Raw genomic sequence first — 23,214 nt, 5'->3', positions numbered from 1 at the left:
CAAATTTTGTCGTTGTTTAAATTAGACAAGTACTTTACTTTTTGTACACTATGTGTGGCCTGTGGATACCAACAAAAGGCAGCCACAAGTGTAAATTAAAACACCATGTCGTCTACTACACAGGGACATTAGGGCAACGTCTGTATTGAATTTTTGTTTGGAACACACCCTGTATACTATGTTTTTTGCTGAAATAGTGGCATATACCTCTGTTTTACAATTACCGTTGCTCTATTTCATTTGTCATGAGCTATACTTGATTTTTATGTGCCTGCTAGGTGTCTTTTTGTTGTTACGTTTGTACGCAAAATGACCTGCGGACATTGGAAAGGCTTTGTGAGACTTTGGTACGGATAACTATTTGGTGTAGTCGCTTATTTTAATAACGTTTGCTTAAGGTTTTTTTTCAGATCATTGGTGAACATACATAATATGCAGATGTATTGTCGTGTTTCTGTGGCTTATACACGTTCCCTTTCACAATTTACGTTTTCAGATGCGCTCTTAACTGTCTTGTTTTCGATTACCTGTCACGAAGTACGAACCTATTCCGGTGTGTTTTCATTGTGTGTGTGTGTGTGTGTGTGTGTGTGTGTGTGTGTGTGTGTGTAAGAGAGAGAGAGAGAGAGAGAGAGAGAGAGAGAAAGGAGGGGGGGGGGGGGGAGAGAAGGGCTTTATTGTGTGTTGTTTGATAGTTGGCTTAGAGTGTTGAATAATGCTTTCTGCAGAATAATGTTAGACTTTTTCGTCTTCTGTGATAGCATTTTCTCCTGTTGTTAATGTGTGGTATAGATGATTATTGTGTTTTAAGATCTGGAGGTCTGAGGGTGTCTGCAAATGTTGAGTGTGTGCTTTCGCTTTGCAGTGCTCTTAAATGTTTCGAGCGTCTTACTCTGAAATTTCTACATGTCTGTCCAACATATATTGAATCACAATCTTTCCAGGTTATCTACTATATACCTGACTTGCTGCATTTATCTGTGGTGAAGCAGGATGATTTCAGTCTTTTCTGTAACATATATGCTTCTTCTGTATGCCACATGTATTCCTTGTTTTCTCACAATATTTCTTATTCTGTATGTTACGTTACGGTAAATGTCAGTTTGTGTCATGTTTTCCTGTTTTTATGGTTTCGTCATCTTACGTGCTTTTGTGTGTTCTCTATTTTGCGGCCATTACTGATGTGCTGCTCTGTAATAGTGGCGTCTGTGATTTGTGCCAGTGTTTATATTTCTTGGAGGCACAGAAAAAGATTTCCAGATATACCACATGTTAACAATAGAAGAAAATAGTGAAATGCAAAACCTATCATAAGGGTAAAAAATGTCATTACTGGTGAACCAGTACTCTGCCTCAAAACATTACTCTAAGTGAACTGTCAAAAAACAGACAATAAAACGCTTTCTTTCTCTCTCGCGCGCGCGGACACACACACACACACACACACACACACACACACAGACATACATACACAAACAAAAGGAAAACGCACAGGAATAAATTCAAATTTCGCTGAAGCCAATCGAAAACAAAAGAGTGAAACAAACGACTGTCGAGAGTGTATATAGAACGTAAATTGGGCGGTGAAAGGTGGTTCTTGGCAACACTGAGCGGGGATCACACAGGCACTTATCGTTGGCGCTCGTAAAGGTTTGCGTATAAACACCCAAAATAGCTCGTCGACGCAACTGGCGCAGGTGGAAATAAAAGTTGAAGCTGGATCTACTTATTTGCGCCCGTTGGCTTCCCCACACCACTTTTCTTTCGTCTTCAGGAGATGGCTCTTCTTGCCGAATGACATGTAGTCTGTTTCTGTCCGTTGGAGAGTTAATGTCGTGCAACTTTTGTTTCCGAGGTCTGAAATACAATGACAGTGACAAAAAAGTGGCCGTTATACAGTGCAATTTCAGAATCTCTACGAAGAGCATCCGTGTTTGTGAGACATTAACCTTGGTACGTATAAAGACATAAATATGAAGGAAGACGCAATAAGAGACACTGAACACGGAATGACGGAAAATGTGCCGCATATTGATGAAAGTACAATAAAAGCCGAAATACGAAGATTACGAAATGAGTACGTGATAGAGAAGAACTAAGTTAAGAATAAATTATCTTGAGACGTACTTTTAAAGTCTATCATGTTGCATCCGGAACTTCGGGTATGAACTTGGAAATTTTAGACTTAGGAATGCGTTAACTATATTGCAGTGAGGCAAATGAAAAGTCTCTACCGAGGTACCTTAAGGTAACTTGCAACTGTAGACGAGCTGGAACAGCATCCCGCATTAGAGAATATTTTCTCTGAACAGAAGTGCCTACGACTCTTAATAATTGATGTTACAAGCTACATATGTTCATTCGAAAATGGTTTCCGAAGGAATCATCATTCTCGTTTCCCAATTCCCAAATTGGCATTCTAGACGCTCCTAACTCATTTCTCCTCGCAGTCCACTTTCGAATCAAACATCTGTCTTCTTTTTTCCCTATTCAAGTCTTTTGTAACTTCTGAACTGCAGTTAAAGCCACGATCGAATGCCCGCATTTATTAATTCGGTTGGCGCCATGTTGAAAAGATGAAGTGGACTTGCTCGGACTGAAAATTTTCCACGTCGCTGGGAACGGTCACTGGTGCACGTTGAAGTCAATTGGAGTACGTACCCCTGCCCGTGTAAAACCCCGCTTAAAAATATAATAAGATCCAGAATTCACCAACGAGTAGGAACAACGTAACACAATCTATGAATAACAAACTACACTAAATAGTTATCCATACCAGAACCTGACAAAATTTTTACCTGCGTTCACAGGTCACTTTAGCTATAAGAACGATATATAAAGAAGGCAAATAAAAACCAAGTACAGCTCAGAACAACTGAACTACAGCAGTGTAAGCGTAAAAAAGGGGCATATGCCAGTATTTTGCAGGAATACATAGTTTAAGGGTTGTATTGTAACCAAAAAGCAAATTCAGACATTTCCCTAATATCATTGTATTGCAGACGACATAGTCTATTAAAAGATTTGTGGCACACACAATGTGAAAAAAGGTAAAAAAAAAAATGTAAGTTAAGAACCAACAAAATCTAAAGTAACATACCCCTAACATACATTAAATTTTTTTGTATATGTTTCATTAACAATAAAAGAAAAACCTATTAAGGAAGCCACTAATGCAGAGAAAAATGTCTGAGTATTTTAAAAAATTGTATTCTAGCAAATAGGTGGACATCTTTAGTTCGTTATTATTGTCTGCAAGCACGGAACAGAGTAGAAATTTCCGTTATGGTAGTGTACAGTACATTGTTTGACGGTATGAATGCATGCCACAGCATGTATTCTGTATTTGGAGAGACGCAGGGTTTCTTTTTTGGTAAAGCAACATAAAATAGAATCTCTAAGAGAGAATTGCCACAGATGAGAATTTCTCTCTATCCACACTTAAGTGCCAGGTGCTAGGGCAAAACTTCTTGTAGCGTCTACTTGAAGTTAAATCTGTCAGTAATAAAAGAAACTACTGTAAGCGAAATTTTAAGTCAGAAACATGCCTATCTAGAAGAATATGATAATAAATAAATATTAGAGAGGAGTAAATTATATTGATGTACATTCTCACGCTCAGAATATTATTATGGTGGATAAATAAAGCAGATATATCTTTCGGAACTATTAACTATTTTGGCAACACAGCACAGCCTACAGTTACCTTACATGAGACATAGAGATGGGCAGAATTACTTGTTACATCATAATAGAACAGATGTATAAAAAGACTGATCTGCTCTTTTGTAGCGAACAGTCTTTTTGGAGTCTGTACTACAGAAGACAAATTCATCGAATGATAACAATAACAGCAACAAAGGTAAGCTGCTATATAAATTTAATTTTACTGGAATATATATCTTCTAAAGTTGTTTTAGAGCCATTTGTCATTTTATTAATTTAACCGCACTCATATTATTTACAGTAGCGTGAAAGAGATTACAACATTACTGAGTTGTAAGAAGAGATCATTTTGACCTTACAGAGAACTGTAGTAGTTCGAATAAATTTCATTTGTTGTATTCAGCAATATGATACAACAATATTGTTCTTTTTCTTTTTAAATGTAAATAAAAAAGATTATAATATAATTTTCGTAGTGTTAAGAAAAACAAGGGTTGTATTCGACAACTTTCTTTCTTTACTGCCGTATTTTAACTTTTAATTTTTATCTGCTAAACTAATTTTGTAGGCGAGATAGTTATTTTGCTTACTTATTTTATACATCCAACACTGTAACAGCATATTCTCACAGAGGCTGCTGATCATATTGCTCTTGCTGTAACCGTTTTACGTCTTTCTTTATTATTCATTAGCTTGTGTTGTCTAGTTTTGTCAGGTCTATCTGCTATGCTACTTCATATGATTAAACGGGAAACAAAATAATAAAAAACCTACCTGGAAATGACTGTGAATACATGTAACTTTTCTTGAAATGGTCTTTATAGACGAGGCAAATTGGACAAAATGGCAGCAATCTTCTCATAATGTCAAAGACACCAGATTCGTTAGTAAAGGAATAAATATAAAAAATGTACTGATTGGCTGAAACTAACGCACCTAATGGTGGACTCAAAATGCTATGTGTACTCTACTAATATTTCGTGAAAATATTACAGACGGTTGATATGTTGCAATATACATATAGAGAGAAGAACAACACATACAACCACTGGAAATGGATTGGAAAATGTACGGTTTAATATATTGAAAAGCAAATATTATATGAATTCTGCAAGAAATTTCTAGAAAGTAAATGACATAAAACAGGAAATACGTCACTAAACTGAATCAGTCATTGCATTTAACAGTTATTATGAAAAAGATATATACGCAAACTTAATTTCCGTGAGTTAAAATTTTTCTGAAGTTGATGAAATTGGTTTAGATTAGATTACATTGGATTCAGTTTTTGCCATAGACCCAAAAATGACATCATTTGCATGAAAGTATAACATCAAAAACATAAAACATCTGAGCATAATACTCACTGCCCTGGTAATTTGTCAGTATATTGTTAAAATAGGTGAACACACTTGTGACCGAGTGCTGTCAAAACTGAAATCTAAGACATTTTTACTTAAGCTGGTCTAACAGTCCCTGTTAAGACATTCATCTATACAGCACAAGGAGCTCCCTGTCAAAATGTCTATCAGACTCTGCTTATCTGAAAGCAAGTTTTTAATGGTTGCTGGAAATTTATTGCAAATGTATGTTCCTGAATACTGGACCCCTTTTTGTACCAAAGTAAGTGACTTTAGGGTCTTTATGTAGATTGTTCTTATTCATAGTAATGATAGTATGTATTCAGATATCGATTAGAAATAGAGATGTATAGCTTGCAACAAATTTCATTAAAGAATAAATATATTGAGAAGCATTGGTTAGAATATTAAGTTCCTTGAACAGGTTTCTACATTGTGTTCTTGAATTTACATCGCAAATGATTCTTATTACACACTTTTGCGTACTAAAAGGTTCTGCTCGGTTTGTTGAGTTACCCAAGAATATTATCCTGTATGACGTAACAATATGAAAGTCAGCAAATTATGCATGGTTTTTTATATTTATGTCTCCTACATCAGACATTTCTCACTGCAAATACTGACTTGTTCTGGGGTTTCAGCAGTTATGTGGTGTGCCCTTTCCAACTGAATTTATTATTGAGTTGTAATCCCTAAAATTTAATACTGTCAACGTCTTCAATCTGCATGTCTTCATACGTTATACACATGCTGGAAGGAAATCTCTTACAGGTTCCGAACTGCATATAGTGGTTCTTTAAAAGTTTAATGACAGTGAATTAACTTTAAACCATTTACTAAAGTCAGTGAAAATTTGATTATCAGCCATTTCTAAATCTACACATGACTTGCTGTTTATTGCAATGATTGTATCAAACAAAACAAACATAGCATCTGGCAATGTAACAGACGGTAGGTCGTTAATGTTCACAAGAAAACGCAACAGACCCATGATGGAATCATGTAATTAATTCCCAATCAGATGAAGACTGACTGCTCACTGCACAAGTATTTCGCATCTACATCCTTTGTTTCCTGTTTGTTAGATAATACTCAAACCATTTCGCAGCATTGCCAGTGACACCATAATATTCTATTTTTACTTGCTGTGATTCATACAGTCAAAGGCTTTTGACAGGTTACAGAAAATGCGAGTAGTCTCTAGTTTGCTGTCTAATGAAAGAAGTACACTCTCACTGTTTCCCTTTGTCAGAACCCTTAATAAACCTAAATTATGACTACAATAATATATTAATTGCAATCAAATGCTTAAGGAGATACTTGAACACAACCTTCTGAAATATTTTTGAAAAAGCTGGAAAAAGTGAAATTGGTCGATAGTTTTCTGGTATCTCTTTATCCACCTTCCTATAAAGAGGCTTAACTTCAGAATATTTGAGCCAGTCTGGAAATGTTCCACTGCTAAAAGATTGATTACACAAGTAACTTAAGATAGAACTCAACTTGCATCAACACTTTTTGATTAACTTCATTGATATGGTATCATAAACACTGGAATACCTAGATTTTATGGATTTTTTGATGGATGCTACGTCTTTGGGGGACGTGAGAGTCATTTGTATTTTAGTGAAGTTATTTGTAAAGACTATTCTCAGAAACTCCACTGCACTGTTCACCAAACCAGATAACCCTAAGCTGTCAGTAACAGAGACAAAGTACTTGTTTAAGGAGTTTGCAATACTACATGCACTAGTTACCAATGTCTTATTAATTTTCTTTTTGGCCTCACCTATCTTCACCATATCTAATTCAGTTCTTATTTTGTTGCCTGATGTAATTAGCATTTCCTCTTAATAATGTTGCTTTGAATCCTGGATTACTTGTTTCACTATTTTGCAGTATTCTTCGTAATGCATTGCAATGTTAACATCACAGTTGTTCCTAGATAGTAGATACAGTCTGCTTTTTGTCACACATGATATCTTTATTCCTTGTGTAATCGAGAGTGTATTTTTTAAATACTGTGTGATTTGAGCTACCTTTAGGGGAAAACAATTTTCAGAAGAGGAAGTAACTTTATTAATTAATGATTTGTATTTTACATTTTAGTCAGAAGTATTCTAAACATCTATCCATCTCATATCTTGGAGCAATCTCCTGAAATTCTCACTTTTGGACTGATTTATTCCCATCTGTAATCAGATTTAATAGTTTTTTATTCTGACAAGTTTCAAATTTTATCCTAAGATGCTACATGTCATGGTCAGATAGCCCATTTACTATTGTTTTTTTTATATGACTTTTTTACGTATGTTTGTCTACAAAGATATTACCAGTAGTAGCCTCAGGGTATTTACATAACCTAGTTGCAAAGCTTGGAGTGGAAATTAAACTGAGTGACAGTGTTACTGATTGCAATAATTGTTCACTGACAGAGCTTTTCAATAAATCCACATTAAAACAACCAGAAACAGATGTTTCCATGTTTTTTTAAAATTTTTGTTTTAGCTTTGAGATGGGATGACAGTGCTTCCAGATTTTATAAAGAGGTTAAGGTTTTCTCAAGGTGCTCTGTATACACCTACTATTATAAAGGGCTTATTATGAAATACTACTTCTGTTGCACAAGCTCGTGGGTGCTACTATGAGCAATATTTATTAATCTCAGTATTCTTTAAATCAAAACAGTTTCTACAAATGTAGCCACTCCTTTCTCTGTATTTTCTCCACAGAGTTACGAAGCCTTCTTGAACCCTATAACATTTAACATATCTATATCAATGGTCACACGATGTTCAGAGAGGCAGATTATATCGACTAGTTTGCTCAACTCTAATTCTCCAATACGAGTAAGCAACTCATTAACGTTACCTAGCAGTCCTCGGATATTCTGATGCAATAAAGGTAATTGATTTTGTGCACTGGCTGAATTACAACTGGACGAACCTAGTTTTTGAATCTCTCTAGTTTCAATCAAAGGCTGTCTGCGTGAGTTGTGTACATTAAAATTTGCTTTCTCGCTGCCTATTCTAAAGGATAGTGGAACAATCATTATTTGAAGTAGAATGTAAAGATGTGAATCATGAAACTGCAACAAAAGAGTCTTGTATTTACAATTCAAACTTGTACCCGAACGGATTATGATGAAAAGCAAGAGAGAGAGAGAGAGAGAGAGAGAGAGAGAGAGAGCATTTAAACGAGTTATAACTACTTTTAGCGAAAACACCTTTTAGTAGCTAGAATGTTCAGTACATATCACTTAACGGACATAATCTTTGTGGCGTTGTCCCATGTCGGTGATCTACAAATTGGAAGCCAATGGCAACGTCCATACACGTAGGTATAATTTTGAAATTTGACATGTCAGGACGTGGCAGAAAAATGTTTGTGTCTTTCTGGGCGGGCACCGCTTTTCGTGACGATGAACTAATACGTTGGCTACAAATAACGGTTTACCAATATCACTAAAGGTTAATTTGCTTCTGTGAACACCTTGGTCCATTACACACATTTGGTAAGCAAAACAGATGCGAACACGAAAACGTCTGTTCTACTAATGAAACCACATAAAAATGTGACGGCGAGAATTTTTGGCCCATTCTTTAAGTGCTACAGCAAAATCATTGTTGTTCAGTTCTTGTCGAGAATTAATTCAAAATATTTTGTCATACGTGGAAACATTGACTCATCAAAAACACTGAAAAACATTAAAAGTGTAGTGGTTAGCTGAATGGTGTGCATGAGTCGTCTTCGCTCTTTCGCAATCTTCTCAGCAGATTTTATTCTAGCAGCTGATGATATTGAGGCGGAAAATGTTCACTCTATTCGATATAAAATCCCCTCCAAATACATACTGCCGTCACTCAGATGTAATACATGCCGCATCTGTCTAAGATTTTAATAATAATAACAATAAACTATTTAAAATGTTGTAATATAATAATGATAATAACGTGTTGAGGTCGGTGCCTAGAACATTACTTTAGTAAAACATGCAAAAAACTGCACTACAGAGAAATACGTAATGAGAGAAACGTTCGTAAGTAAAATTGAAATTGACATGTGTCGTACAGTTTGTGAAAGAATTATAATAAAAATAAACTTGACAACATCATAGTTTACACGATAAAATCAAGGCGTGCACTTACCATTCCTCCCTCCCCCCCCCCCCCCACATCTCTCTCTCTCTCTCTCTGTCTCTGTCTCCCTCCCTTCCTCCTTTCCTCCGCCCCTCTCTCCCTCCTCTTTTACACACACACACACACACACACACACACACACACATACAGGATTTTTTAAAAAAATTAGAAGATGCCTTCACAAATTGGCAGCGCTCATAACCTGCATGGTAAACAGATGAATAAAGAAAAACACTGTGCTGATCGCGGAACAACTTTTAAATACAGTTTAATTTCGTCGAAAAATTCAACAAAGTGACATTTAGTGGAGATGACGCCAGTCCAGAGTAAGAAAAAGTAGTTTCACCAATGGTGACAACCGCCTGGAGTGAATGCTTCTTCCGACAGCAACCTTCGCAGCAACGTCAGGAAAAGCAGTCGTTTGTACGATATGTAAACAAGACGCAGTAACCACGCAAGTAAACAGCACGTCAACTTTATAAAGAAATATTGCTTTTAACCTATCAAGAACAAAATGTACAGACGTATTACGTCTCAATATTTCCAGAATGATCACGAATGATGCTTTGCAAATGAAAGCGAAACGCATCTGGAGTAAGATACTCTTTAATAACAGTGAGACTGAAAAATCACTAAGAATTAATTATAACAGCTGCCGTGGAGGTTGGGCATACAAACAAATTTATTGAGAATTTATATTTACCTTAATCGATATCATAGTTTGAGAAAGAATTTTGACACGATGCAATAATTACAACCCCATTAAAAAGTTATCCAGCTGGTTCATGGTTTTGTATGTAAATTTCATGTACATCTACAGCAACAGGCATACTGGTCTTGAAGTAATAAGACAAACCAGACGAAAGTTTTGAAATTTTTCTATAGATAATGGAAGTGCAGGAATAGAGAGTAGCTGAACTAACAAAATAATTGTACACTTCAGAACCTCCTATAAGTTGTTAGAACATACAACTGTAGTCTATTCCAGCAATAAAATACAAGAAGCAACTGCAGTTCAGGATTTTTAACAAAATGCATTATAATCGGAAAGGGCGAACCAACATCCATAATTAAATGACTTTTCTTAGTTCAGACACGTTTCTAAGGTGTCTGTGACATGAAAAGGAAAAAAAAATTAGGATTTTTTTCTGCGTAAGATGCAATTAGTAATGAGTTATGATATTATGAATTCTGTTATAAGTTTATTTACAACCATGAAACATGCGAGATATTGGAAAATGAGTGGAGATGAATTCGTTTGAAGATGCAGACCAAAGATAAATATTCATAGACAGTCGCATGATGTTGCTCAGTAAATGTTCTGAACAAAATATACAGCAAACAGGTCCCTGTTTTCTTGCCTCTAACGTAAATATTAATTTCTTTCTGCAAACAGTTTCATTGGATGTCGACGCTGTCATCTTTCTCTACAGTGTTACTTGTCTTAACACATAATATGCTATACTACGAAATGAGCGTATGGCATCGTTGGCAAGGAGATATCATTCGGGGGAGTTGGGCCGCGAAGTGCAAGTCTTATTTCATTTGACGCCACACTGGGCGACTTGCACGCCGGTGATGAGGATGAAATGATGATGAGGAGCCGGCCGGGGTGGCCGAGCGGTTCTAGGCGCTACAGTTGGAACCGCACGACCGCTACGGTCGCAGGTTCGAATCCTGCCTTGGGCGTGGATGGGTGTGATATCCTTAGGTTAGTTAGGTTTAAGTAGTTCTAAGTTCTAGGGGACTGATGACCTCAAAAGTTGTCCCATAGTGCTCAGAGCCATTTTGATGATGAGGACAACACAACACCCAGTCCACGAGCGGAGAAAATCTCCAATCCGGCCAGAGATCGAACCCGGACCCGTTTGCATGGGAGGCAAGCACGTTACCACCCAGCTAAGCAGACGCACACATATTGTACGTTAAGCAGCCATGCAGTAATTTATTTACTATACCTTTTTCTCTCTATAGTTTCTTTTATTACGCTTGTTCACTTGCATACCACCAGAATCCTTCTCAGGTTCTGCAATTACTGCTTCACTTAAAAATTAATTTATATTTCCATGTTCTCGTTGGTGCGCAAGGCAGCTTGTTCATACAATTTACCAACATACTCAATTCTGTAGTAGAAGAATGAAAATGCTATTTCTAGTTCATGGAAAAGCTGTGGATCGGACAGTGATTTTCCAATTCTTCAGCCACATTGATATCAACTGATTGTTATATTCCACGCCATATGTACCTTACTTTTTACTACATCGTAAATACTGTACTGTTGGGTTCAGTAGGGGGTGTAGTATACAATACGGTAGATTATAGTCTGGTACAAATAGAAAATTTAATTCTGTGTCCACCGCTACTTCGAAACTTTTGAAAAGTTACAATATCAACAAGAACTTAGGAAAATATAAATAAAATATTTAACTTATTTTTCGTACACAGAAGATTCGTCGCTGTCTAGATAAGGGATGGCGAACCAATGGCACGTGTGGCATGAGTGGCACACGGCCAATAATTTGGGGACGGCATTCAACTAGGTAGGCCTAACTAATCGAAATAATTCATTTGTTCGTTTGAATGTAAAGTCATAGTATCAACGTTCATCATGGACAGGCAAACGGTGCCGAGGCGTCATACAAGTTGCGGACTTAAGATCTTCTTTCATGCTCACTAAGTGTGAATCACGTTATACTCAGATGCATTTATACCGTCATCCACTGTTAGATCAGAGGTTAGATCGCGTAGGTTGGTAGCCGTTCAAACAATGACGACTTCCAATCTCTACCGACAATTTCTGTACTGCAAACTGTATCTGCGAAGCAGTGATCACTTGTGTTTGTTCCGCACTTAGCCGTGTGCTGCAATTATATATCTCCAGTACCACTGTTAAACTTGTATCATTCAACATGGTTAGTTTGTCAAAGAAACAAAAAGTGAAAGACAATTGTAACAGAAATTTCAAACTTGATAAATTGAGAAACACGGAATCCATATTTATTGTAAAAATGGATATGTGTGTGTGTGTGTGTGTGTTTTCCACATCTCTTCCTAAACCACTGGCCCGATTTCAACCAGCCTTGGTGCACTTATCCCTTACTGTCAGTCAACAATCTCTGCCGATGTAGGAACCTCTACCTATCATTGTTCAGAAGATATGACGTCGTAAACAATGATATACGTGAAAAACCTCGGCATCATGCATGACGTTTAAATTTATTACTTTTTTGCTACTAACATTACTTCTTTGCCACTAATTTTATTTGCGGACAGTACCCAAACATGCCACGGAATATAGCTACAAAATTATATCATTCAGTGACACATAGACACATAGAGACATGGTCTCGTAAACACTGCGATGCATGAGAAAAACGTCGCATCAAGCATGAAGGTTTAATGCAATTATTCTTTCCTATTAAGACATTCCTACATTCGAATCAGCTTAAGGAAATCTCTGACACCTGGCAGCGCTTTTGACAGCTGCAACTGCTAAGCGAAACGGCTGTAGGTGACAACAATAGCCGTCTATAGAGCTAAGAGAAGGCATTCCCTTAGAGACATTTACAAAATCGAGTTGTAGACATGTCAAGCACTGCACTTACACATCTGTAAACTTTAAAACTTCAAACGTGTTTACATGAATACATGGAAATGAAATTTTTCCGTTGATACATTACAAACACAGTTCATTTTTTTGTTTCCGTTTCTAATAGAAAATTGGTGAAATGAGTACCCGGACAATACCATGTTTATCAGCTAGTGGTTAGTAAAGGCAATAAAGCAGCATGTGCTTTTTAAATTCCGGAACAGCGGTACCAAAAACATCGTCTGTAAAACGGCACGAGAAAACAAATCACAAACGTCCTTGTCAAAAAACAGAACCACAGCAAAAGGAATTCATTGCATATACTATTAAAGACGGGAACTGACAGTCGACATCTGTGTTTAAGTAAATTAACAAGGATTGTCGTACCAGTTTTACAAGTTTCTCAGCTGCAAATGTCGTTGCCCAACAAGGTAAACCTTTTTGGCGACGGCGAATTTTTTATAGAGCCTGGTGTCCCATTACTTTTTGAAAGTTTTGAAAATAAAGGTAAGACAGTCGAGAACGTCAAAGATACTTCTTTATTTGGAAACACTGTAAAATATAGAATCCTAAAACTGGCGGGAAGTGTAAAAGAACATAAAAAAGTGGTATGACGTCCTCTCCTTATATTTTGGTGTCTCATGACGAAAGTACAGATGTTACTATATCTGCCCGTTTATTTGTGTTTGTTTGGTATTGTTTTGTAATTGACATCAAAGAAGATTTGACTGCGATAACGTCGTTGCCATCAACTACCAAAGGCACAGGTATTTGTATGGCTGTCAAAAATTCGCTTGCTGAAAATGAAATAGATTTAAGTGAAATTTTTTCGATAACGACCAATGGTGCCCCGATACGGCGGGCAAGAAAATATGGTTTTATTAGTTTATTCCAAGCACATGTTGGAGATCCTATTTGTGAATAACACATCAAGAAGCAGAACGTGGTATCACCTCCCTTAATATTATAATGGCCACAGTCACAAAAATAGTGAATCTTACATCGTCGAAAGCTTCTAATACAAGGAAGTTCGAAGTGTTGTTAGACGAAGTCAGCTCGGTGTACAATGGCTCACTGATGTATAATAATGTTTGCCAGATGAGCCGCGGCAACTTACTTAAAATACATGTTGCATTATTAAGAAGAAATCTTGTTGTTTTTACAAGATGAAACAAAAATTGTGCAGTAGTCACAGTTAACGGTTGTTACGTGGCTTAAAAAATTGATATTTCTTATGGACATCTGCCAGCGTTTCAACGATCTGAACGTACAGCTTCAAGGCCCATGCAAAACAGATACTGTTCTGATAGACCGTATTGGGGCTTTTGAGGATAAACTGCAAGTTCTTAATAAGGATATTATTTCAAAAACTACAAGTATCTGCCAGATTTGAAAAAAATCGGTGATCTGGATTCACACGAAAATCCAAATCATGAAAGATTCAGTGAGGAACTGTCTGCGCATAACTGTGCTAGAAACAGAGGGTATTTACAGCGGTTGGTGGGATTCTTGTTATGCCATTACACTGCTTCCAGGCACGTATAGATCGACACCTCTGGGTCCCATTGGTGTGAAAATGTACTGCAGGTCGGCCCATCGTTGCGCGACCTTTCTGCGATGTCACCGTGATTGCGCTGCTTAATGCAGCCGCCTTGCGGTGTACAAACAGGGTCGCTTGTGATATCCCATTTCGCCACCCCTGTGGTGCCTGCTTTCCTCACACAATGTTGCAGTGGAGCTACTTGAATTCAGTAACGCTCAGAATTTAGCGATGGCGTTACAGTAATTTTACACTGAACCTTCCGAGTATATGATCACTTGCAATTCGTAAGTGGTATAGGAAGGTCACATCGAAAACTATTGCTTTATTATGTGAAAAAACGAATATAGAATCACTGGTAAATAGGATAGCGCTGCACCAAAATTATATACGTGACGTGGTAAATGGTAGGCTTAGAGGTATCATTGATAGGGAAAGAAAGACAAATGAATGTGTGAAAGAAATTGGGAGCCGATGACTTCATTTGTGTTTGGTTCGTTTGTTTGTTTGCTTTGCACACAATAAGAACCGCACGGTGTTCAGTGTTAGTCGACAGTGTATTACATATCCTTGTAAAATATAAATTACATGTTATAAGTAATGAAAATTAGTTAATAACGTAAGTTCTACGCTTTTATGTGACTAAAGCAACTGCTTTTTATGCAAGTACGTTTTACACGCACGACGAAAAAAAGTCTATTTACTACTGTTATTTTGAACTGAATATTGCGTTCTTCATCGTGATCAAAGGTAAAAGGTTCCTGTTGTAACCGACAAGTGCGAAAGTTGTTTATAAATAACGAAAATTTTTTGTATAAGCTCGACAAAGTATTGCTTTGCGGATTTTTTTTAGTTTTACCTTTTCCTGAGGAAATTGTGTTTTAAAGCACTATATCATAAATAAGTGTTTTTTAATTTCTTATTATAACATTCCTCTGTTTCAAGTAAAAAAATAAACGATCCTCGGATAAAGCCTGAATTAAACATTGACAATTACAATTTTGGTATAAATACTGTTCATTTTTAAATAATAGACAGGAAGATAACCTCGTAGAAGAAATGAGTTCCGTAGGTTGCGTGGCCTTTTACGCACTGAGGTGACGGAAGTCGTGGGACAGCAATATGCACACATACAGGTGTATAACGTTCGCAAGGTATAAAAGCGCAGTGCATTGCTAGAGCTGTGGTTTGTACTCAGATGATTCACGTGAGAAGGTTTCCGACGTGATTATGACGGACGTCTCGAATTAACAGACTCTTAACACGGAACGGTAGTTGGAACCAGACGCATGGAACATTCCATTTCGGAAATTATTACGTGATTCCGTATTCCGAGATCTTCAGTGTCAAGAGCGTCACGAGAATACCAGATTTGAGGCATTACCTCTCACCACGGACAACCAGTGGCCGACGGCCTTCACTTAACGACCGAGTGCAGTGGTGTTTTGGTAGATTTGTCAGTGCTAATAGACAAGTAACACAGTGGGAAATAAACACAGATATCAATGCAGGACGTATTCGTCAGGTCAGCGCGGCGAAATCTGGGGTTAATGGATTGTGATAGCAGACGAGCACTGCGAGAGCCTTTGGTAACAGCACGACATCGCCTGCAGCACCTCTCCTGGGCTCTTAAACATGTCAGTTGGACCCCACATGACTTGAAACACATGGCCTGGTCAGATGAGTTCCGATTATAGTTGGTAAGAGCTGATGGTAAGGTTCGAGTGTGGCGCAGATCGCAGGAAGTAGTGGACTCAAGTTGTGAACGAGACGCTGTGCAAGCTTGTGGTGGCTAGTTTAAGGTGCGGGCTGTGTTTTGCGTGGAATGGATTGAGGTCTCAGGTCCGACTGAACGGATAATTGACTGGAAATGGTTTTGTTCGGTTACTTGGAGACCATTTGCAGAGACATTCATAGACTTCATTTCTATGGATGTGTCATGTCACTGGACCATAATTTTACTCGATTGGTTTGAAGAACTTTCTGGACAATTAGAGCGAATGATTTGGCCACCGAGATCAGCTGACATAAGTCCCATCAAACATTCGTGGAATAAATCGAGAGGTCAGTTCATGCACAAAATCCTGTACCGGCAACACGTCCGCAGTTGTGTACGGCTATATAAGGAGCATGGCTCAATATTTCTGCAGGGGACTTCCAACGACTTGTTGAGTGCACGATATTAGGAGGTATCCAGTAAGTTTCGTCACCTCACTGTATAAACTCAATCTGCTTCTAAACACGTCCACTTTGAGTTTCTAGGGGAATCTATGGTAGTAAGACACCGATCACATACGCAGACAAAATCGAAATGAGGTAAATCCCGGTAAGTATGCAACACACACAACGTAAGGATAACACGGCTACAATCTTAATTGTTCAAATCTACTAGGAAAACTACCATGGTCTACGTTTACTTATGATAGTCTGCTGTAGCCTATGGCAGTTCCACAACTCTACTGGTGGAAACTAGACACATTTGAAATAATAATCTGTGATAAACATGTGAAACCAAATACTAAGTAAACACTGTCATGTACATACGACAAACTTTTTAGTACCATTCCCATCAAGCTTACAACTGAGATGTTTTCACATGTCCTGGGAGCCCATAGAGCAGAAAATACAAACATTGCTATGCTGCACATTTTTTTTTCACTCATACCGCATCACAGAAATCTAGCTGAAGGAAACTAAGAAACATTTTCTTCCAAATGTTGAAGCACCTGGTGACACAGCGACTTACTATCTATGCAGTTCGGAGCAGCGAGTTTTGATTGACTTACTAGATAGAATGAACACACCTGGTCACTCACTAAAGGAGGATCTTTATAGAGCCGCCAAAATCCATTAACTGTGTTGGAGAATGTTGACACCAGCTGACCATGAACCTTTCCTCAATACAGTGATAGAACAAAGAAGTTCCGAGTGCCGTGTGACTGCCACAAAGTGAACGGTACATCTAGAGTGATTTAACTGCCAAACCGTAATGATTTGTTAAGACAACCCAGTCTGGTATTAAGGATACGACCTCGAAACTTCTGCTGGCCGCTGTGGCCGAGCGGTTCTAGTCGTTTCAGTGTGTGTGATGTCCTTCGGCTAGTTAGGTTTAAGTAGTTCTACGTTCTAGGGGACTGATGACCTCAGATGTTAAGCCCCATAGTGCTCAGAGCCATTTGAACCATTCGAAACTTCTCAGATGAGAAGTTGGGGATGTATGATCAATTTGCGACACAGACTTCATTTCACCGGAACATACAGCATCACTGCAAAATGAATGTAAAATTCACGAATGATAGTAGATGATATGCTACAAATATTTCTACGGGGCTGACCAGAAATTTAAAATGTGAAAAGAAGTTGCAGTTACTAAGCAACACTACCTCTTATGATAACCGAATGTGCATATTGCGTCAGCCTACAACATAAATTACTTTGTTAATCACGGGTACTTTTCAACTGAGCTATCTATGACTGTTACGTAATTTCTGATGTTCAAAATGAACGACAGTCATGTCATAGTATCAAGTAATTTGTTGATTTGCTTTGTTGATTTTCTCTCACACGGGTCTTCATTAGAGAAAAACTGGGAAATATACACCATATGATCAAAAGTATCCGGACACATGGCTGAAAATGACTTAAAAGTTCGTGGTGCCCTCCATCGGTAATGATGGAATTCAGTATGGTGTTGGCCTACCCTTAGGCTTCATGACAGTTTCCACTCTCGCAGGCACAGTTTCCACTCTCTCAGGTGCTGCAAGGTTTCTTGAGGAATGGTAGCCAATTATTCACGGAGTGCTGCATTGATGAGAGGTATCGATGTCGGTCGGTGAGGCCTGGCACGAAGTAGGCGTTCCAAAACATCCCAAAGGTGTACTATAGGATTCACGCCAGGACTCTGTGCAGGTCAGTCCATTACAGGGATGTTATTGTCGTGTAACCACTGCGCCACTGGCCACGCATTATGAACAGGTGCTCGATCGTGTTGAAAGATGCAATCACCATCTCCGAATTGCTCTTCAACATTGGAAAGCAAGAAGGTGCTTAAAACATCAATGTAGGCCTGTGCTGTGATAGTGCCACGCAAAACAACAAGGGGTGCAAGCCCCCTCCATGAAAAGTACGACTACACCATAATACTACCGCCTTCGAATTCTACTGTTGGCGCTACACACGCTGGCAGATGACCCGGGCATTCGCCATACCCACTCCCTGCCTACGGATCGCCACATTGTGTACCGTGATTCGTCACTCCACACAACGTTTTCCCAATGTTCAATCGTCGAATGTCTATGCTCCTTACACCAAGCGAGGCGTCGTTTAGAATTTACAGATGTGATGTGTGGCTTATGAGCAGACGCTCGACCATGAAATGCAAGTTTTCTCACCTCCCGCCTAACTGTCATAGTACTTGCAGAGGATCCTGATGCAGTTTGGAATTTCTGTGTGATGGTCTGGATAGATGTCTGTCTATTACACATTACGATCCCCTTCAACTGTCGGCGGTCTCTGTCGGTCAACATACGAGGTCGGCCTGTTCCCTTTTCTGTTGCATGTGTCCGTTCACGTTTCCACTTCACCATCACATCGGAAACAGTGGACCTAGGGATGGTTAGGAGTTTGAATATCTCCCGTAAAGAAGTATAATACTAGTGACACTCAATCACCTGACCACGTGAGTTCCACGGAGCGCCCCATTCTGCTTCTCACGATGTCTAATGACTACTGAGGTCGCTGATATGGAGTACCTGGCAGTAGGTGGCAGCAAAATGCACCGAATATAGAAAACGTATGTTTTTGGGGGTGTCACATAGTGTACATCTGCGTGCATACTCTGGGAAACACTGTGAAATGTATGACAGTCGATACTTAGCATTGTAACATATATTAATATTTTCTCCCGTTGCAGTCGGGTATGGAGCACAGCAAGAATGACTATATACCTCTAGATTCTTCACTTAGTATTGGTTCGTGCAACATTGAAAGTGCTCTTTCGCTAGATAGTTCTCGTGTATTTTCAAGCGTTTGTTAAGATAAATTTTTCAGCATTTCAGCGATGATCTCTTGTAAGTCAATCAACCGTTGACCCTTCATGGAAAAGTATACGTGCACTGACGGAAAAAATGGCAACACCAGAAATTAAGTATGCAGAGTAATGAAATTTCAGGAAAGCATTTGTCTAAGTAATATATTTAAGGACTTATCATTGCAAGATCACAGGATAATGTCAGCACGAAGTACGCCGTTGCAAGTGTGAAATGTTTGTGCCTTAATAATCAGTGTAACTGCCAGAATGTTGAATGCCAGCTATGTGGATGACACTAGAGTTGTCACGGGATGATGCCCCATATATGCTCGATTGGAGATGGATCTGATAATCGAGAGGCCAAGGCAACATGTCGACACTCTCTAGAAATGCTGGGCTATAAAACAGTGGTATGTTGAGGGTTATTCTGTTAGAAAACACATCCTGGTATGGTGTTCATTACTGGCAGCACAGCAGGTCGAATCACCAGACTGACGTACTAATTTGTAGTCAGGGTGCATGGGATAACCAAGAGACTGCTCCTGCTACGAAACGAAATCGAACTCTAGACCATACCTCCAGGAGAAATGGGGCAAAGCGGCTTCAATGCCATTTTTTTTGTGTGGGTTATACATTAAAGGGCTAACATACATTCAGGTGCAAACCTGTTCTTATGACGATTTTTCTGAGAAAGTACTTCAAACCACCCCTTTCCCATTCACATTCTGACCCCACTGGGAATCTGCAAATCCCTTCCCCATCTCCCTTACTGATACAAGACCAATTTGAAAACAAGTGAATTGATTAATTGAATAAATTGGTCAATTAATTCTCCCCTCCTCTCTGAGAAATCCCCCAGCTTTCCCCTCCACTTCCTCACTTCCGCTCTCCCCACCCCATCACGAAATTTGCTGGAAAAGACTTAGTGTGCGCTGGAGAGGAAGGATCTAATGATACAAAACTGAACTACAACTACGTAGCAGAGGATATTCTGTTTATTTATAAAATTAAATTTTCAGGTGTTGGATATCTTTATTTGGTGAGTAAATCACACACACAGCAGCTACATGTCCTAAGTAGGTAATTCTACTGCTGTAGATTGCAGGTGTTGTCTTGGAAAATTTTCGTGTGTTGCCTCACCATGTCATTTACGGATCGACTGAATTGCAATCTCAGAAGAATGAAATGAACTGTAGTATAGTAGCCACTATTTGAGGTCGCCAGTGGGTGTCTGTCATCTGGAAGCAGGCATGGATGTCAAAATCCGCCCAGTGTGTTAATTACAGATCACGATACTAGATACCACTAACCATGGATCAGATGTCAGCCTCCTTGATCTCGCAGCCCCAAACAAAGTATGAAGTGGCGAAGTTAGTGAAATTACAGACTTGCCTTCTGTCTCTGTCTCTTTCAAGTGGCTACTTCCTGTTTGTGTTTGAACAACGTCTCCAAACACACAGACAAAGGTTTCCATCTCTTCTTAGAATACTATGTTCCTATTGCCTAACGCTGGGGACAAAGGGAGAGCTGATGCAATCTCGATATCAAAAACAGAGGGAAATAGTCCATCTGCACTACCCTATCAAATTAAGAGTTTAACAATATACAGAGTCAAACCGATTAAAACACTCATCAGCAACTTACGATGATTCTTGTTCATAATAAAACATATTTTCGATGTTTGAGAATCACACACAAATGTTTTGCAAATCCAGAATTAAATTTCTGCCCAAATAGATCGTAGTGCTAAATGTATCCAAGACCTTGTATGCACCAACGTTTAACAGCACAAGCACCCTCCTCCACCACAGTGATTCCACTGAACGTATTTGGTGACGCTCTCTACCCAGTCAGTGATAGGTGGAGGACTAGACAGTATCCTAACTAATGGAACAGTGCTGCTAGAACGTGACGGGATTTCGAGAGCATTAGCAGGGACCTGTCTCTTGGCACAGGGACAAGTCTCACTTATGGAAAGCATGTAGATTCAAATGTTATATATCGAAGACGGGAAGATTCTTGAGGAGATGAGAATACCTCGAGGTTGTACCGAGACCTTCTCATCTGAAATAGGTAGAAATAGGCCATTATTAACCAACATGCTACTTAGACTGTATTACACATCATACTACAAATTATTTTCGTCAAGCTCATTGTGTTACATTTTCTTTCTTCTTTTATTTTTCTTTGACATTTGCATTATATAAATTATATTCTCATCAACTAGACAGTAAAAAATTATATGGAACCATTTTAACAATTGTTAAGCATTCAGTTAGCTGTAACCTCAGAGAAATTTTTACACATTATGTTCTTTATATTATTAAAGAAAAACATTAACAACTGTACACCAATAAGATAGTAACAATGAGAAGTCTTTGCTATTGGATTCAGAAGCATCCCACCAAACTTAAATTTCAAGACGGTGGGTTACTCTGTACTGTTAATGAAATAAATAAAAAAAGTCGGTACTATGACAAAAGGGTAGTTGATATGTGAGCTCTATATCGCTTCTTCTAAGTGTTGTGGGCAAATATATTACAACATCTCATATACGCCTCATGAAGTGTCTCCAATGAGAAAATTAGGAGCTAATAGGAAGATTTTTACCGACAGACAATCATGAGCAAAAGTTCCATCTTTTTTGCTCGATAAATAAGACAACATTATGCAGTGAGTTTTGTGTGCCCGTAAATGGATGGATTGACATATTAATAGACACGAAATTTACATTTACATGAATATGATTACTTCGCAAGCCATAGTACGTGTGTGGCGGAGGGTACCTGTACCACTACTAATTATTCCAGTTCTTATTCCACTTGCAAATAAAGCGAGGGAAAAGACTGCCTACATGCTTTCTTATGAGCGCTAATTTCTAGTATCTTGTCTTCGTTGTCTTTAAGTGAAAAGTATGTTGGCCAGGGTAGAATCCTTCTCCAGTCAGCTTCAGATGTCGTTTCTCAATAGCTTTCCTCGAAAAGAAAATCGTATTCCGTTCAGGAATCCCCATTTGAGCCACCTGACGAGTGTATTCCGGGTGCTGGAAAAAATGACTCACCTTGCAAAGTGACTCTCAAGATCAATTTAATTAATTAGCCTGTCAATTTGATCAGCTGTATCATCGAATTTATAAAAAGACACGTAGTATAAACCTGATACTTACAACTTTTCTGTGCTGTTACGTTAAGAACTTCGTATGCGACGAAGCACTTGGTTACATTAAGAGAATTCGAAAGTGAGGAAGCATCCTGTGACAGAGGTAGAGTGTGCTCTAAGCACTCCGTTATGAGCCAAAAATGAGTTTCATACTGTAGTCCTGTGATGCAGGACATAACAGATATTAAGCTGATTAGAACAGATTTTTTTAGGTGGTCATAGAATACTTAGAAGAAATATAGCCTATGCTATATTCGAGATATACGGTCAACATCATCTCTGTCTTGAATTCGGTAAAGCCGGTTTTTTAAACTGGGGGGAGTCTACGGGGAATTTCAAATAGAGCCATACGTCCAGGGTGCGCCTGCTTGTCTCGGGGAGCGCCGTGGCTGGCAGCATGAGTTGGCAGGAGGTTCCAGTCAACTGGAAGTCGCAGCTTAGCTTATAGGCTTTACTGGTGGTTAGTTCCAAAAAATCCTCCAACCTCTCGGCTCTTGTCTGCAGCCGCTGGGACAAGTCCTGGCGGCAACGCTTTCTGGATTACTGACTAGCGAAGTAGCCAGTATGCTGGTTGAGCAGTGACAGAAGCGGACATGGGTGTTTCGTTAGAAGATTCAATATGATGGACGTTTGCGCTGGGCCGTTTTTCTCCCCATGTAAACTGATCAGTTGACTGCTTGGTGACAGTTTCTCCAACCTCTGAGCATTTGGTGTGTGGCTGCTGGGGGATA

The 23,214-nt window shown here is 38.7% G+C and overlaps 1 pseudogene; it reads right to left on the bottom strand.

The window, feature by feature from the left end:
- Positions 1-22,541: 22,541 nt before the first annotated feature.
- On the bottom strand, positions 22,542-22,721 carry LOC124803770 (annotated as a pseudogene).
- Positions 22,722-23,214: the final 493 nt, after the last annotated feature.

Source organism: Schistocerca piceifrons, chromosome 6 (assembly GCF_021461385.2).
Source record: "Schistocerca piceifrons isolate TAMUIC-IGC-003096 chromosome 6, iqSchPice1.1, whole genome shotgun sequence".
Classification (NCBI taxonomy): domain Eukaryota; kingdom Metazoa; phylum Arthropoda; class Insecta; order Orthoptera; family Acrididae; genus Schistocerca; species Schistocerca piceifrons.
The sequence above is the reverse complement of the archived record's forward strand: the minus strand, read 5'-3'. Positions and strand labels throughout refer to the sequence as shown.